The sequence below is a fragment of the Nomascus leucogenys genome, chromosome 2, assembly GCF_006542625.1.
Source record: "Nomascus leucogenys isolate Asia chromosome 2, Asia_NLE_v1, whole genome shotgun sequence".
In the NCBI taxonomy this organism is placed as follows: domain Eukaryota; kingdom Metazoa; phylum Chordata; class Mammalia; order Primates; family Hylobatidae; genus Nomascus; species Nomascus leucogenys.
Genome location: NC_044382.1, coordinates 29139023 through 29154609, shown reverse-complemented (window position 1 = coordinate 29154609; position 15587 = coordinate 29139023). Strand labels below are relative to the sequence as shown.

At 40.2% G+C, this 15587-nt stretch overlaps 1 protein-coding gene across 4 annotated transcripts in view; it reads right to left on the bottom strand.

Annotated features, from left to right (window-relative positions):
- Positions 1-15587, bottom strand: part of CSNK1A1 (casein kinase 1 alpha 1) — a 57744-nt gene that overhangs the window by 31870 nt on the left and 10287 nt on the right. The window lies entirely within an intron of this gene.

Below are 15587 nucleotides of genomic sequence, written 5' to 3'. Positions count from 1 at the left end.
CAGCAATAAATTATTTCAAATTTTGATGCCTATGATTCTGGTAAGAGTACTTTCCTTAAAATAAGCACTACCATTTTTCTTTCAAACTTTTCTAGATATCAAATTCTGCTAAGAAAATTGGGTGATACTTAAAATTTTGTTTAAAAAGTTATTTTAAAGCTTAAACTGCAGTCATTTCTTTGTTAACTCCAATAAGAACCAATACCAAAATTTACCATATCTGGAAAGCGTATGTTTTAAAAATACTCAAAAGGGGAGAACAGGCTTTTCTTTCTTTCCCTTCCTTCCTCCTTATTTATCTATTTATTTATTTATTCATTTATTTTTAGACAAGGTCTCGCTCTGTTGCCAGGCTGGGGTGCAGTGGCAAATCACAACTCCTGCAGCCTTTGACCTTCTGGTCTCAAGCAATCCTCCTATTTCAGCTTCCCAAGTAGCTGGGACCACAGATGTGCCATCATGCCCAGCTAAATTTTTTAAAAGTTTTTGGTAGAGACACGGTCTTTTAAATTTCTTGTAAAGGCAGGGTCTCCCTATGTTGCCCAGGCTAGTCTCTAACTTCTGGACTCAAGCAATCCTCCTGCCTCAGCCTCCCAAAGCACTGGGATTACAAGTTGAACCACTGTACCTCACCAGCTTTTTAAGAAAACTAAAATCTGTGTCAAAATTATAACAAGTATCAGTCAAGTAGGAAACTGTTTAGTGCCATTTCTTGCTTTGCTGATAAATGCCAATGATTCAAGAAAATCAATATTAAAACTAGAGTATGAAGATTTAATCTTTTAAGAATATTTTTCTAGAAAATGCAAAGATAACTATACAGATATGCTACTCTTTTGTCTCTTCAAGAAAATAGTCTCTTCTAACTAGTGGTCCTGGGCACCCATTAACCCTTGATAGCATCTACCAAAACTGCAGAAATTTCAGACACAGCACCTGAGAAGGGGGGGTGGGGAAGCCTCATATCAGTTAGCTTTAATTTCAGACCTATTCAGATAGGTCTCATAGTCAGGTATAATAAATATGCTCCCTAGAATCTTATGTTGACAGTAAGAGATCCTAAGAGGATTATAAGCCAAAAAGTTCAGTTCCTTCTTACGACTTTTGCTTCAGTTGTTCTTGAGAACTACTTCCCAAACCTGACACATGGATAACTGCCAAGCACACAAAATCAAATCCATTTCCACATCCTCTTGGCAGAAAAACATAACCCAGTAAGGGAAAAGTGTCTGCTTAACTTTCTAGAGGTCTTGCCCACTAGGCTAGGAAACAAATGTGTCACCGTGACAGCAAAAGAGCCATTTTTTTTTTTTTTTTTGAGACACAGTCTCTTGCTCTGTCCGCCAGGCTGGAGTTCAGTGGTGCGATCTTGGCTCACTGCAACCTCTCCCTTCCGGGTTCAAGTGATTCTCGTGCCTCAGCCTCCCAAGTTGCTGGGATTATAGGCGCCTGCCACTACGCCCAGCTAATTTTTGTATTTTTAGTAGAGACGGGGTTTCACAATGTTGGCCAGGCTGGTCTCGAACTCCCGACCTCAGATGATCCACCTCTTGGCTTCCCAAAGTCCTGGGATTACAGGTTTGAGCCACCACACCCGGCCAGAAGAGCCAGTTTTGTCCATATTGCTTAAAACAGCGTACTAAAGCTGCTGTTATTTTCCCTCTTCCACTCTTTATTCTCCCTATGGGAATTCAACACCTTTCATTCACTGAAACATTTACTTGAAAGAAGCTCACAGTGATGCTTTGGGTAATACATAAATAACAATATTAAAAGGTAAGTGATAGAGCAAATAAGCTGTGTTCTCCTTTCCCTTTTCCTCATTTTATTTTCTTTTGTTATTTTCCCTCTTCCTCTTTATGTGATAGGCAAATCCGGACTAGAGAGCGGTCACAAACCTACCATTATAAACGTTCAATATTGTTTAATATAAATCTAATTTATCTAGGTTTTTAAGAAAACGAGAACACCAAATCCAGAAAGAGCTAAGGAAGTAAGAAGGCGCAAAAAGTCAAATAGGCAAAAGGGAAGGCATAAATCAACTCTTATTTATAAGACCACGTCTCAGCTCTAGACAGGTTTTCCACTGATGGCTCAGACGTAAAACTACAAAAAAACAAGCAAATGTTATAACCATCCATCTAAGCCCAAACACAAACCTGAAACGTAAAAGGCACAAATTCAGACTTTATATTTTCATGCAATTAACATGATTTCATAAAGAAATCATCTGCAAAGTAAGCCTCAAACAAAATCACCTGCACGTAAGCCTCTAACTCCCTTATTAGAAACTGGGAAGAATTAGATGAATTGAGAAGCACACTTAAAACACACACACATTATTGGGCATTCTTCATCCTTGCTTAAATTTACGAACATAAGACATATTTACTATTCTCAAAGTCAGGAGGATTAAATACTTCATTGAAAATAGCTAAAAAAATAAGCGTCTCAAAGGCATTTTACCTTGTGGAGCAACCATGCAGTTCTAAAACAGCTAGGACTTTCTTTTCTATGGACTGGTACTATAACTCCTTAAACCTAAGAGACAGGTGTTTACATCTTTCACACTTCCTTTGGTCTCAAGGAATATATAGCTTAATTCTCTAAAGCTAGAACGCCACACCCTCCATCTGTGCTTTTCCATCTGGACTAACTCATTCAGACATTATCACACACAGATTCAGAATCAGAAATGGTCTTCTGCTTATTCCAATCTTACTTATTCTTAGTTTCTACCTTCACCTCCATGCTTCCCACGTCTATTCTGAGAGCTTTTCTCTACCTTCAATCCCAGCCTTAAAACCCAGATGGCGCAAAGAAATCTTCCTTATGTCACCTATCCCACACTGGTCTCCTATTTCCTAGAATTCCCAAAGCCATTAACTATTGCTTGTATCCACAGTCTTAACCCCTTGACAATACTCATCTACTGTTACTTTGGTGTTTGTCTCTATACCTGGTAGGATAGAGCTTACAGCTTTATTTTTATTTGAATAGCCTTTTCACAGAACCTGAGTCATGAACAAGCACTAACCCGATTCTCTGAGGCCATTTAAGTTTATAGTCTGAAACACCAACACAAAAACCTTACTTATTTACTTTCTAGGCCTTCAAACTAGAAACACAGGTCTTACCTTTAGACATTTTTAAGTACAAGATGTGTTGCTACTAAGTGTACAGTGGTAAAGTGATGTGCATATTGCAGGTACTCAGGTAATTATGAGACTAAAAAAAGTACTCCAGTTGATTGGGACCTTATTCTTCCTAATAGTTACAAAACATTAAAAAAAAATCAAGTAATTTAATGGGTGAAAGTAAAAATAATAATTTTAAAAAGATAAAATGTTCGGGGATCTCATTTTCCATTTGTTTCAAATCTATACCTTTAGACTTTGGTGTTACCTAAAACTAGGCTGAAGAATGAGTTCATAATTTACACAACCATCTATGCTTACTTACAGCATAAAAAAAGTATCTAAGGTCTGAAGATAATGCCAAGAGAAGGCAAGGTCTATCTCTCTGCTCTTATGTCCTTTCCTCTAAATGCATATCCAAATTAAATCCAATTTACAAATTAAGACATACACAAAAAGCACAAATGTAAGACAATATATGCAAAAGTCAATGAGGCTGACAAAAAATGCTACCACAATTCACACAAAAGATCAATGAGAACTAAATCTGTCTAAAGAGGTATTAGGAAAATAGTCTGCTACCAGTCAGATCCTGAAGGATGAACATTGTTTTGATAAGTAAGGCAGAAAAAGGCTTACCAGGCAGGGGCAAACCATTTTGGAGCATGGGCTGTCATAAAGGGAAGAGTCAAGGTGGCAGATAGATTGAAGCTGCAGTATAGGTTCTTCAGTGCAAGGCTTATGAGCTTTACATGCTGTAAATAACTGGGTGAACTATTACTACAGTTTGTGACTGAGACATAATTAAAATCAGTATTTATTATTAGCCTTGGCATCAGTATACAACATGGAAATGGAGAAGCAGGGGAAGGAATGACAATGACATGGTTACCAATTAGGAAGTGTTATACTATAGCCAGAGATTTCAAGCTAGGGGTTTGCTCTTTTCTGAAAAATCTCTTCATGAAAATGGGAGTATTTGAGAAAAAAAATACATATTTTTTATATAAAAATACTTAAGTATTACTGTGAGACCCAGAATATTCCAGAATAAATCAGTGTAATTATTGTAATATGCACTTTACCCAAATATATGTTAGTTCCATCACCATGACCAGGACAAAATAACAGTAAAAAAAAAAAAAATTTAATGTAGATCTTCCCCTTCAGACTATTAACTTAATTAGGGGCAGTCATTATATTTGTCTTGTTCACAATCTGTATTCCCAGCATACACAAGAGATGCTCAAAACATTTGCTGAGTAAAATAGTGAAAACTCATATTAGAAGCTGTAACAGTGTAGGGAGTGCTTGATTTGGCAGATAAGGAAAACAAAACAAGAAATGCAAAAACACTCCCTGCACTCAAAGTGAAGTCATCAGGAAGCATCTATTTATCCCTAATTCAAATAAGCTAAATAATTATAAAAGTTAAAAAGTCATTTGCCAATCTTTCGGTTATTAATGTCAGTGTCTTCAATGAACAACTAAAAAGTATCAACACTGAATCAGTGCTATAATATATCCAATTTTAATAGCACCTATAAGATATCCTGAAGATACTGTCTCTCAAACTTAGTCTCTTGCCAACCCATCATCATCCGACCTTTATGCTCCTTTTTAATGGGAGCAGAAAAGGAATTTGGCCTAGCAAGATCTTGCTGAACAGTAAGAACTAGCTCAAATTGTCTCTTTAGGATACTACTGCTAACAGTTCCAGCTACTCAGGCCGGGCGCAGTGGCTCACGCCTGTAATCCTAGCACTTTGGGAAGACAAGGTGGGCGGATCATGAGGTCAGGAGTTTGAGACCAGTCTGACCAATATGGTGAAACTCCGTTTCTACTAAAAATACAAAAATTAGCCGGGCGTGGTGGTGGGCGCCTATAGTCCCAGCTACTCAGGAGGCTGAGACAGGAGAATTGCTTGAACCCAGGCAGCAGAGGTTGCCATGAGATGAGATCTCGCCATTGCACACCAGCCTGGATGACAAAGCAAGACTGTGTCTCAAAAAAAAAAAAAAAAAAAAAAAAAAAAAAAAAAAAAAAAAAAAAGAACAAATAAACAAACAAAAAAACAGTTCCAGCTACTCTGTTCCCTTTTCTCTAAAATCCTTTTAATTTTCCTATACACTCATATTTGTGTATGCCATTCTCAACAGCTATTTGTCATTCATTATATGCAGATATATTCTCAAAACCACAGATACCTCTTCTCCCCATACATCTCTTCTAAGAATAATGTTTTAAATGCATCAAATACAAGGCATTATAAAGAAAATCAATCATAGCGAAATTGAACTAGCATAAAATTACTTCTAAAAAATCAATTTTGGGGCCAGGCACGGTGGCTCATGCCTGTAATCCCAGCACTTTGGGAGGCCAACGAGGGCAGATCACCGGAGGTCAGGAATTCGAGACCAGCCTGACCAACATGGAGAAATCCCATCTCTAATAAAAATACAAAATTAGCATGCCTGTAATCCAGCTACTTGGAAGGCTGAGGCAGGAGAATCGCTTGAACCCGGGAGGCGGAGGTTGCAGTGATCACGCCATTGCACTCCTGCCTGGGCAACAAGAACAAAACTCTGTCTCAAAAAAAAAACCAAAGAAAGAAAGAAAAGAAAAAGAAAGGGAAAAAAAAAATCAATTTTGAGCCAGGCGCAGTGGCTCAAGCCTGTAATCCCAGCCGTTTGGGAGGCCGAGGTAGGTGGATCACTTGAGGTCAGGAGTTCGAGACCAGCCTAGCCAACATGGCGAAACCCCGTCTCTACTAAAAAAAAAAAAAAAAAAAAAAAAAAAAAAATTAGCTGCACATGGTGGTGGGGGCCTGTAATCCCAGCTACTCGGGAGGCAGATGTTGCAGTTTGCTGAGCTTGCGCCACTGCACTCCAGCCTGGGTGACAGAGCAAGACTACGTCTCAAGAAAAAAAAAACAGCAATTTGGGATATAGTAATATACACGCTCTCCTTATTATTATTATTTTTTGAGACAGAATCTCACTGTGTCACCCAGGCTGGAGTGCAATGGTGTGATCTTGGTTCACTACAATCTCTGCCTCCCGGGTTCAAGAGATTCTCATGCCTCATCCACCTGTTGGGATTACAGGCATATGCCACCACTCCTGGCTGATAAAAATCAGCCAGGATTTTTAGCAGAGACAGGGTTTCACCATGTTGGCCAGGCTGATTTCAAACTCCTGGCCTCATGTGATCCGCCCCCTTGGCCTCCTAAAATGCTGGGATTTACTGGCGTGAGCCACAGTGCCCAGCCCCACACTCTCCTTATTAATGCATTAAATATAGGAGCAGGTCTAATAAATGCTATAATTTTGATGTAGTAATGAGTGTAAACCATATTTTAAGATACCTGCAACAGTAATGTGATATAAAATATCTGTGATTTCAGCCGGGCGCAGTGGCTCACACTGAGATCATGCCGTTGCACTCCAGCCTGGGCCACAGAGCAAGACTTAGTCTAAAAAAAAAAAAAATCTGCGATTTCTAGCTGGGTGCAGTGGCTCACACCTGCAGTTCTAGCACTTTGGGACGTCGAGGCAGATGCATCACCTGAGGTCAGGAGTTTGAGACCAGCCTGGCCAACATGGTGAAACCCCATCTCTACTAAAAATGCAAATATCAGCTGGGCGTGGTGGTGGGTGCCTGTAATCCCAGCTACTCGGGAGGCTAAGGAGAATCACTTGAACCTGGGAGGCAGGAGTTGCAGTGAGCTGAGATCACGCCATTGCACTCCAGCCTGGCAATAAGAGCAAAACTCCACCCCTCACAAAAATCAGTGATTTCTATAGGTGGCAAAGTCAAAGGTTCTGCTAAAACTCATGAGGTTTCCTACTTACACTTAAAAACAAAAAGAAATACTAGATTTGAGTGAGAAGCTCATGAAAATAAAAATGTAATTTTCCTTACCTGTCTAAATACATAGATCTCATGGGGGGTGGATATGGTTATGAACCAGGTTAAGAGCCCCTGTTCCAAACCAACTTTTGAGATAAATAGCCTGTAGAATAAGATCTAATATTTGAAAATCATGTATGTTTTGCTCAGCAATAACGTAGTCAACTAAGATGATTTGTTTTCCCTCTTCTTGCTGCCTTGTTACTACTAATCCTTTGCTTACAACATTACCCCCAAGATCCTTGAATTATGGTACATTTTCATATTCTCCACCTTTGTTCCTTGCCCTTTGCCTTCAAAGATATGTAGATGTTCCTTAACTCCAAAAATTATAAAAACACAAAACCAAAAACTTTATCACTGTTCATTATCAAAGTTACTATTCATTTATCCATTCAATATTTCGAGTAGCTAACAAGACAAAACAAAATAATTGCTGCTTTCGTGGCTTATAGTGGGGAAGGGGGATAAATACCATGATGGAGGAGAGAAGAGTGCTATTGTGGCGGCACAAATTATGGGGATCCAATCTATTTTTTTAAGGGAGGCAGGAGGGCAAGTTTCTCTGAGGAAGTAAGGTTGATTCTTAAAGGATAGATGGAAGAGAGCCAGGTAAAGGGGTGGATTGGCATCAGGCTGAAGTCTGGTGCTCACAAGAAACTAAGTGACAGCATAGGTTGGTATAGTGTGTAAGATCACCTTATTTTCTTCTTCAGGTAATTTGTTGAAAACCTAGTTTATATTTGCATCTTACTCTCATTTTTTCTTGGTTCCCAGTAACATAGTTATTTTCCCCATAATACCCAGTGTTATTTCAACGATCACAAATAATTGAGCAGGGATGTAGTTGCAAAAATAAAAATAAAAATCACAAACGACCTAACTTTTGTCAGCTCTTGTCATCACTGCTCCAGCATTGATAGTGGTGGTATTGAGGGACAGCATGTGGAGAACTGGAAGGTCCAGGGAGATACAAATGTTAAAATACACTTTTTCATTGGGAAGTGGAAAATGTACTTATAGTCTTCATAACACAAATTACAAAAGCTTGATCAAATGTTTTCTAATAGGCAAATATATAAAAGTAGATTAGTAGTTGCCTAGGGCTGACGGGAAATGGAGTGACTGACAATGGGTTCAAGATTTATTTTTGGCATGAGGAAAATATTCTAAATTTGAATTATGGTAATGGTTGTACGACTTTGTACATATACTAAGAAACAAACTGTACAGCTTAAATAGGTTAACCTTTATGTGGGTAAATTATATCAATAAAGCTGTTGAAGAACTGGTAAATGACAAGTGTAATATAAAGGCAACCATAAATACAAAATACAGGAAGAAGCAATTTACTTATAAGATAAAAAAGAAGGCTTCCGGCCGGGCACAGTGGCTCACACCTGTAATCCCAGCACTTTGGGAGGCCAAGGCAGGCGGATCACAAGGTCAAGAGATCGAGACCATCTTGGCCAACATGGTGAAACCCCGTCTCTACTAAAAATACAAAAATGAGCTGGGCATGGTGGCGCACGCCTGTAGTCCCAGCTACTCCCGGGAGGCTAAGGCAGAGAAGAATTGCTTGAACCCGGGAGGCGGGGGTTGCAGTGAGCCGAGATGGCACCATTGCACTCCAGCCTGGTGACAGAGCGAGACTATCTCAAAAAAAAAAAAAAAAAAAAAAAAAAAAGGATTCCTAAAAATGTTAGCACCTGGGCTAAATTTTGAAAGATGCCTGGATTATTGTATTAGCTTCTTAAATATTCTCCTAGTTCCAGTTACCCCTCTACGGTTTTACTGTGTCATTTCTCTGTTATAAAAACTAAAGGAGCCATGTGATAGCTCACATCTGTAATCCCAACACCTTAGGAGGTCAAGGTGGGAGGATCACTTGAGCTCAGGTGGTTCGAGATTAGCCTAGGCCAACAAAGACCCCGGTCTCTCTATAAAAAATAAAAAATTAGCCAGGCGTGGTGGCATGCGCCTGTAGTCCCCAGGAGGCTGAGGCAGGAGGATCACTTGAGCCTTGGCTGTTGAGGCTAGCCACTGTACTCCATCCTGGGTGACATTGAGACCTTGTCTCACAAAAAAAAAAAAAGCCCCTTACATACAAAAAAAGCAAGAATTTCATACATCAAAAAACTCCTAAATATGGCCTCTGCTTATCCTTTCAATGCTATATACTCCCTCTTCAGATTACCCTCAGACCCAATCATTGAGTCAAGTTACTTTACTGAGCACCTGTTGTGTACTGAGCTCTAACACAGCCAAACTCCAAACCCTTTAAGTCTCATTTCTTTCCTACTTCTTGGATACACATTACCTCTTCCTAAAAACTGACTTTCTTTATTCAACAGCCCATTATCCTGACTCTCCTCCAGCTTTATTAATTCCAAATTTCCACCAAGGGGATGAGTCCTCACCTCTCAATTTACTTTCTCCACTATCAATTATATGCTGATCTTGCTTAGATTCAACCCCAATCCCAATTTCCTGGCCTAGGCTCAGTTCTGTATTTGCTGCTAACTTTACTACACAAGAGTAAAACACAGGATATGCCATTCACCTTAATTTCAACATGTCCAAAGCCATTACCATCCACCATACTTGTAAAATACTAAAAATGGGCCCCCTTCCTAACTCCCTAATTCAAACCCCAAATTCTTAAGGCTCAAGTGACTTACCTCCACTCCTTAAAAAGGGGTAACATGTACATCAAAAAGTTTCAGAAAGAAAACAAGAAATCACACTCCTACAAAATATCCCCTAATACATTATTAAGAGAACAAATGGCTTTCTTTTTGTTTGTTTTTTTGTTTTTGTTTTGAAATGGAGTCTCACTCTGTTGCCCAGACTGGAATGCACTGGCATAATCTCGGCTCACTGCAACCTCTGCCTCCCAGGTTCAAGCGATTCTCCCGCCTCAGCCTCCTGAGTAGCTGGGATTACAGGCAAACGCTGCCACGGTCAGCTAATTTTTCTGTGTGTTTTGAGTAGAGACAGAGTTTTGCCATATTGGGCAGACTGGTCTCGAACTCCTGACCTCAAGTGATCCACCCGCCTCAGCCTCCCAAAAGTGCTGAGATTACAGGGGTGAGCCACCACGCCCAGCCACCAAATGACTTTCTTTCTTTTTTTGAGACGGAGTTTTGCTCTCGTTGCCCAGGCTGGATATACAATGGGGTGATCTCGGCTCACCACAACCTCTGCCTCCTGGGTTCAAGTGATTCTCCTGCCTCAGCCTCCCGAGTAGCTGGTATTACAGGCATGCACCACCACGCCCGACTAATTTTGTATTTTTAGTAGATATGGGGTTTCTCCATGTTGGTCAGGCTGGTGTGGAACAACCAGCCTCAGGTGATTCGCCCGCCTCTGCCTCCCAAAGCGCTAGGATTACAGGAATGAGCCACCGTGCCCAGCCTCAAATGGTTTTCTTTAGGGTAATTTTTGCACTATAAGTTAGCACTTGTATTACAGATAGTGTTTCTGTATGAAGATACTAAGAGAACAAATAACTGGATGAAGGGAACACTGCCCCCTACTTTGCATTAATTAATTTGCTTAGCAAATCCTCTTTAAATGGATAGAGCTAAGTATTCTAGATAAGAAACTGTAGACGAAAAGTATACAAAAAGGCAAAATTAAATTATCTTCATTAGTGGAGAAAATGAATACAAAAAGAAAACAATGAACATTCCAAAGTTTGATATAATGTTTGTTTTAAGTAGCAAATACAGAAGAAAGGACACAAGGCCTGGGCTGCAAACATACAGCAAAGGGGAAAATGAAAATGGAAGAAGCAACACAAGCTACCAGAAAGGAATGATACAACCTGAAAGAAAGAAAGGAATGATACAACCAGAAAGGAATGATACAACCTGAAAGAATATAAAAATATATTCATATATTTGAATAGCTATCAAGTCTGTGCAACCCTGAATAATACAGAACTAAGTAATAGTCATAAAAGTAAGTCCTTCAGTGACTAGACCATTAAAAAGTAGTCCAGTAAATCTGCAGTTAGGTTTAAGAATGGGAAGCTGGCTAAGTTGACAGTATATGTAACATAGTACCAAGAATACTGGACCAGCAGCCAGAAACATAGGTTCTAGTCCTGGCTTGTCATTTTCTTGCTCTGTGACTCTGTGTAAGTGATTTCTGCTCACTGGTCAAAGATTCTTAATATAACCATATTTATTTATCAAAAGGTGTTGTGGTAATTACGAGACAGTTTATGTAAAAGCACTTGATAAATTACAAAGCATTACATAAATAAGGGATTATTATTCTTACTACAAAAAGCAGTCGCCTGGCCAGATGCAGTGGCTCACGCCTGTAATCCCAGCACTTTGGGAGGCTGAGGCAAGTGGATCACTTGAGGTCAGGAGTTTGAGACCAGCCTGGCCAACATGGTGAAACCCCATCTCTACTAAAAATACAAAAATTAGCCGGGTGCAGTGGTGGGCGCCTGTAATCCCAGCTACTCAGGGAGCTGAGGCAGGAGAATCGCTTGAACCCAGGAGGCAGAGGGCGCAGTGAGCCGAGATCGCGCCACTGCACTCCAGCCTGAGCGACAGTGCGAGACTCCATCTCCAGGGAAAAACAAACAAAAAACAGTTGGCCAACAATGATAAAATGCCAACAACCAAGACAATACCATTTCCTACAACAGCCACAGCACTCAGCAAAATTCACTAACTACCCTCAACAGCTTGATACAATGGAGTGCCAAAATCTCAGCACAGAATTTCTCAGTGTGGTTCTCTGGTCTTTAGTAGAAATTCCTTGTGGCAATTACATTAAAAACAAAACAAAACAAAACAAAAAAAAACAACTCTTGGTCCCTACTCCAGAATTGGTCAAACAAAAATCTGTTGGTAGAGCAGTGTAACCTGCATTTTTTACAAACTCTGTAAGTGGTAATTATTTATACACAGCTGAGGTTGGAAAAATGCTGACTTAGCAGGATTCACATGAATAGTCTTAACGGGGTCCTACTGTTGCAATTAACCAAGGCAATCTCTAAATGTTTCAGGGTACTGTTTGGGGCTCATCTCAATTTGCTACCCTCTTAAGTAAACATTTATGTTCTCACATAGTTTGAGATTTAGATATCTTTCCTCCTAATTTTCAGCAGGAGACAAATTCACAATTACATGCCAGGCTCATAGCAGATGCTCAAAAAGAATGCAAGCCTCACAAAATCATTGTCTGTTCAATGAAGTGTACCTTTTTTTTTTTTTTTTTTTTTTTTTTGAGACGGAGTTTCGCTCTTGTTGCCCAGGCCGGAGTGCAATGGCTCGATCCCGGCTCACTGCAACCTCTGCTTCCCAGGTTCAAGCGATTCTCCTGCCTCAGCCTCCGTAGTAGCTGGGATTACAGGCATGTGCCACCACGCCGGGCTAATTTTGTATTTTTAGTAGGGACGGGGTTTCTCCATGTTGGTCAGGCTGGTCTCGAACTCCCGACCTCAGGTGATCCGCCTGCCTCGGCCACCCAAAGTGCTGGGATTACAGGCATGAGCCACCACGCCCAGCTGCCCAGTTTCTTAAACTGTGACTGGCACAGGGTAGGTACCCTCATGTGAATGTCAACTGAATGAAAGAAATGGTTGTTCTCTTCAAGGTACTGTACAAGGTGTTGTATGTTAAATTCACCAAGAGAGTCTCAAACTATCAGAGCTCTCATTTGAAGAGTAGAAGCTAACAACACTCACTTCTCTAAGAGGGATAAAAAATAATATTATGAAGGTTCAAAAATGGGAACACTAGGATTTCTGTAAGTACAGCTTGGTGGTAATAATAAACAGCCAAACACAAAACCAAACTCAACCTAACAGTGAATGGCTGGGCACAGCGGCTCACATCTGTAATCCCAGCACTTTGGGAGGCCAAGGCAGCTGGATCACTTGAGACCAGGAGTTCAAGACCAGTGTGGCCAACATGGATAAACCTCGTCACTACTAAAAATACAAAATTAGCCGAGTGTGGTGGCGCATGCCTGTAATCCCAGCTACTCAGGAGGCTGAGGCAGGAGGATCACTTGAACCCAGGAGGCGGATATTGCGGTGAGCCGAGATTGCACCGTTGCACTCCAGCTTGGGCAACAACAGCAAAACTCTGTTTAAAAAAAAAAAAAAAAATTACATGTATATAGATATATAATAAAAGTAGAATTCCATTATTGTACTTGGCACAATAAGAAACACAAGATACCTCTATGAGTAAGACAATTCTCTCCCTCAAGGAGTTTCTAGAATGCATTATTGTAGGAATGCATCTGAAACATGTGAACAGGTAAACGGTTTCATACATCGATTTTAGACACTTTCCAGAAATCAAAGCATTTGATTGCATGGGATTATATGTACTTTCTGGTACTTTCCAGTACCATGATGCCTATTACAGGATTTCCTGAATTAACCTCCTAATTCTAAGAGGAAATATATAAATTAAGAACACAGCCTTACAGCCTGGGCAACACAGTGAGACTCTATTTCTAAAAAATAAAAATAAAAATTAGCCAAGTATGGTGGTGTATGCCTGTAGTCTCAGCTACTTAGAAGCCTGAGATAGGAGAATCACTGGAGCCCAGGAGTTCAAGGCTGCAGTAAGCTATGATTGAGCCACTATACTTCAGGCCTAGGCGGCCGAGCAAGAACCCAACTCTTAAAAAGAAAAAGAGAGAAAAGAGTATACCCTTATTACGTTCTAATTCTAGGAAAAGATGGGGGTTGATGGGAGGTGAGTAGCAAAGCAAAAATTATTAATTGTTATTAATTACTAATATACTATATTCTGAGGATTAATAATTATTGTTACATATCAGAATCACCTGGGGAGCTTTTAAAAATCATACCTACACCATATCCCAATTTAATTAAATCAAAATACTTGCGGTTAGGGATTAGGTGTCTTTTTTTTTTTTAGTTTGCCATTTGATTCCATTTGCAGCAAAATTTGAGAACCACTGGTAGAGCTGAAAGATGCAGTAGGACCTGTACAAATCACACATCAGCTGTATGACTTTAGGCAAATTAACCACTTTGACTCACATACTTTTATGAAACACCAACTTACAAGATTGGTGTAATGATTAAATGAGACCATATGCAATGCCTGGATAATATTGGACTCTCTTTGTTGCATGCAGAGGGAAAAAAGAATGTTTAGGCCGGGCGCGGTGGCTCACGCTTGTAATCCCAGCACTTTGGGAGGCCGAGGCGGGAGGATCACGAGGTCAGGAGATCGAGACCACAGTGAAACCCCGTCTCTACTAAAAACACAAAAAATTAGCCGGGCGTGGTGGCGGGCGCCTGTAGTCCCAGCTACTCCGAGAGGCTGAGGCAGGAGAATGGCGTGAACCTGGGAGGCGGAGCTTGCAGTGAGCCGAGACTGCGCCACTGCACTCCAGCCTGGGCGACAGAGCAAGACTCCGTCTCAAAAAAAAAAAAAAAAAGAATGTTTAGCCCCTTATTTCAAAAGTACTTATCAACATTACGAATAAATACAAGGCAATTATACCTTAAAGTTAGAACAAATCATTACATCAGAGAACAAGAGGCATCTTTTGTCCTACTGATTCCATCAATATATACTATACATTAAAAAACTCTTAAGACCTTGTTGGGCTTTCGAAAACCCTTTTACAAGTAAGAACTGACTTTACAAATTATAGAGTTCATTCTATTAATAGGTTCAAATCTAGATGGCATCACAGGCAGAACCCTGACTCATAATACAATGCTCCTTCCATTTCCCTTTATGTTGAGGATCGAAATGTACTCTCTTCAGCTAAACCTTTTTGTGTAGCACTTTCAAAATCCCCATTAAAAGGGCCATAACATACCCCACTGCTCACACCGACAAGAAAAAGGCAGTATTTTAGTTCTTCAAAGAAGAGCAAGGTAAAGATCTCAATTATCACTGAATACCATATTCACTACCATCACCTGCAACACAACCACCATCTGATAATTTTGTCAGATAAATCCTATAATGTACCTCATGGTGATAAACAGACTATTAATCTATAGTAAAACCAACATCAAAATAATGCTTAACTGGGGACTGGGGAGAAAAATAAGGCTTAGCTGTAAACCAAAAGACAGACTTAAAAAATAAATAAATAAAATAAAACTAACACTGTCACAGAATAGAACTTACCAAGGACGAGCAGTGTGTGCATACAAAGAAAAAATCAAATAGTCCTTATCTCAATAGAGATGTAGGTTACACCAACACATTTGTCAAAACTGATCTGGCAGGGTATGGTGGCTCACGCCTGTAATCCCAGCACTTTGGGAGGTCAAGCTGGGCAGCTCACAAGGTCAGGAGTTCAAGACCAGCCTGGCCAATACGGTGAAACCCCATTTCTACAAAAATACAAAAAAAATTAGCTGGGTATGGTGGCGGGCACCTGTAGTCCCAGCTACTCCAGAGGCTGAGCCAGGAGAATCGCTTGAACCCGGGAGGCGGCGTTGCAGTGAGCCAAGATCGCACCACTGCACTCTGGCCTGGGCAACAGAGCAAGACTCCATAT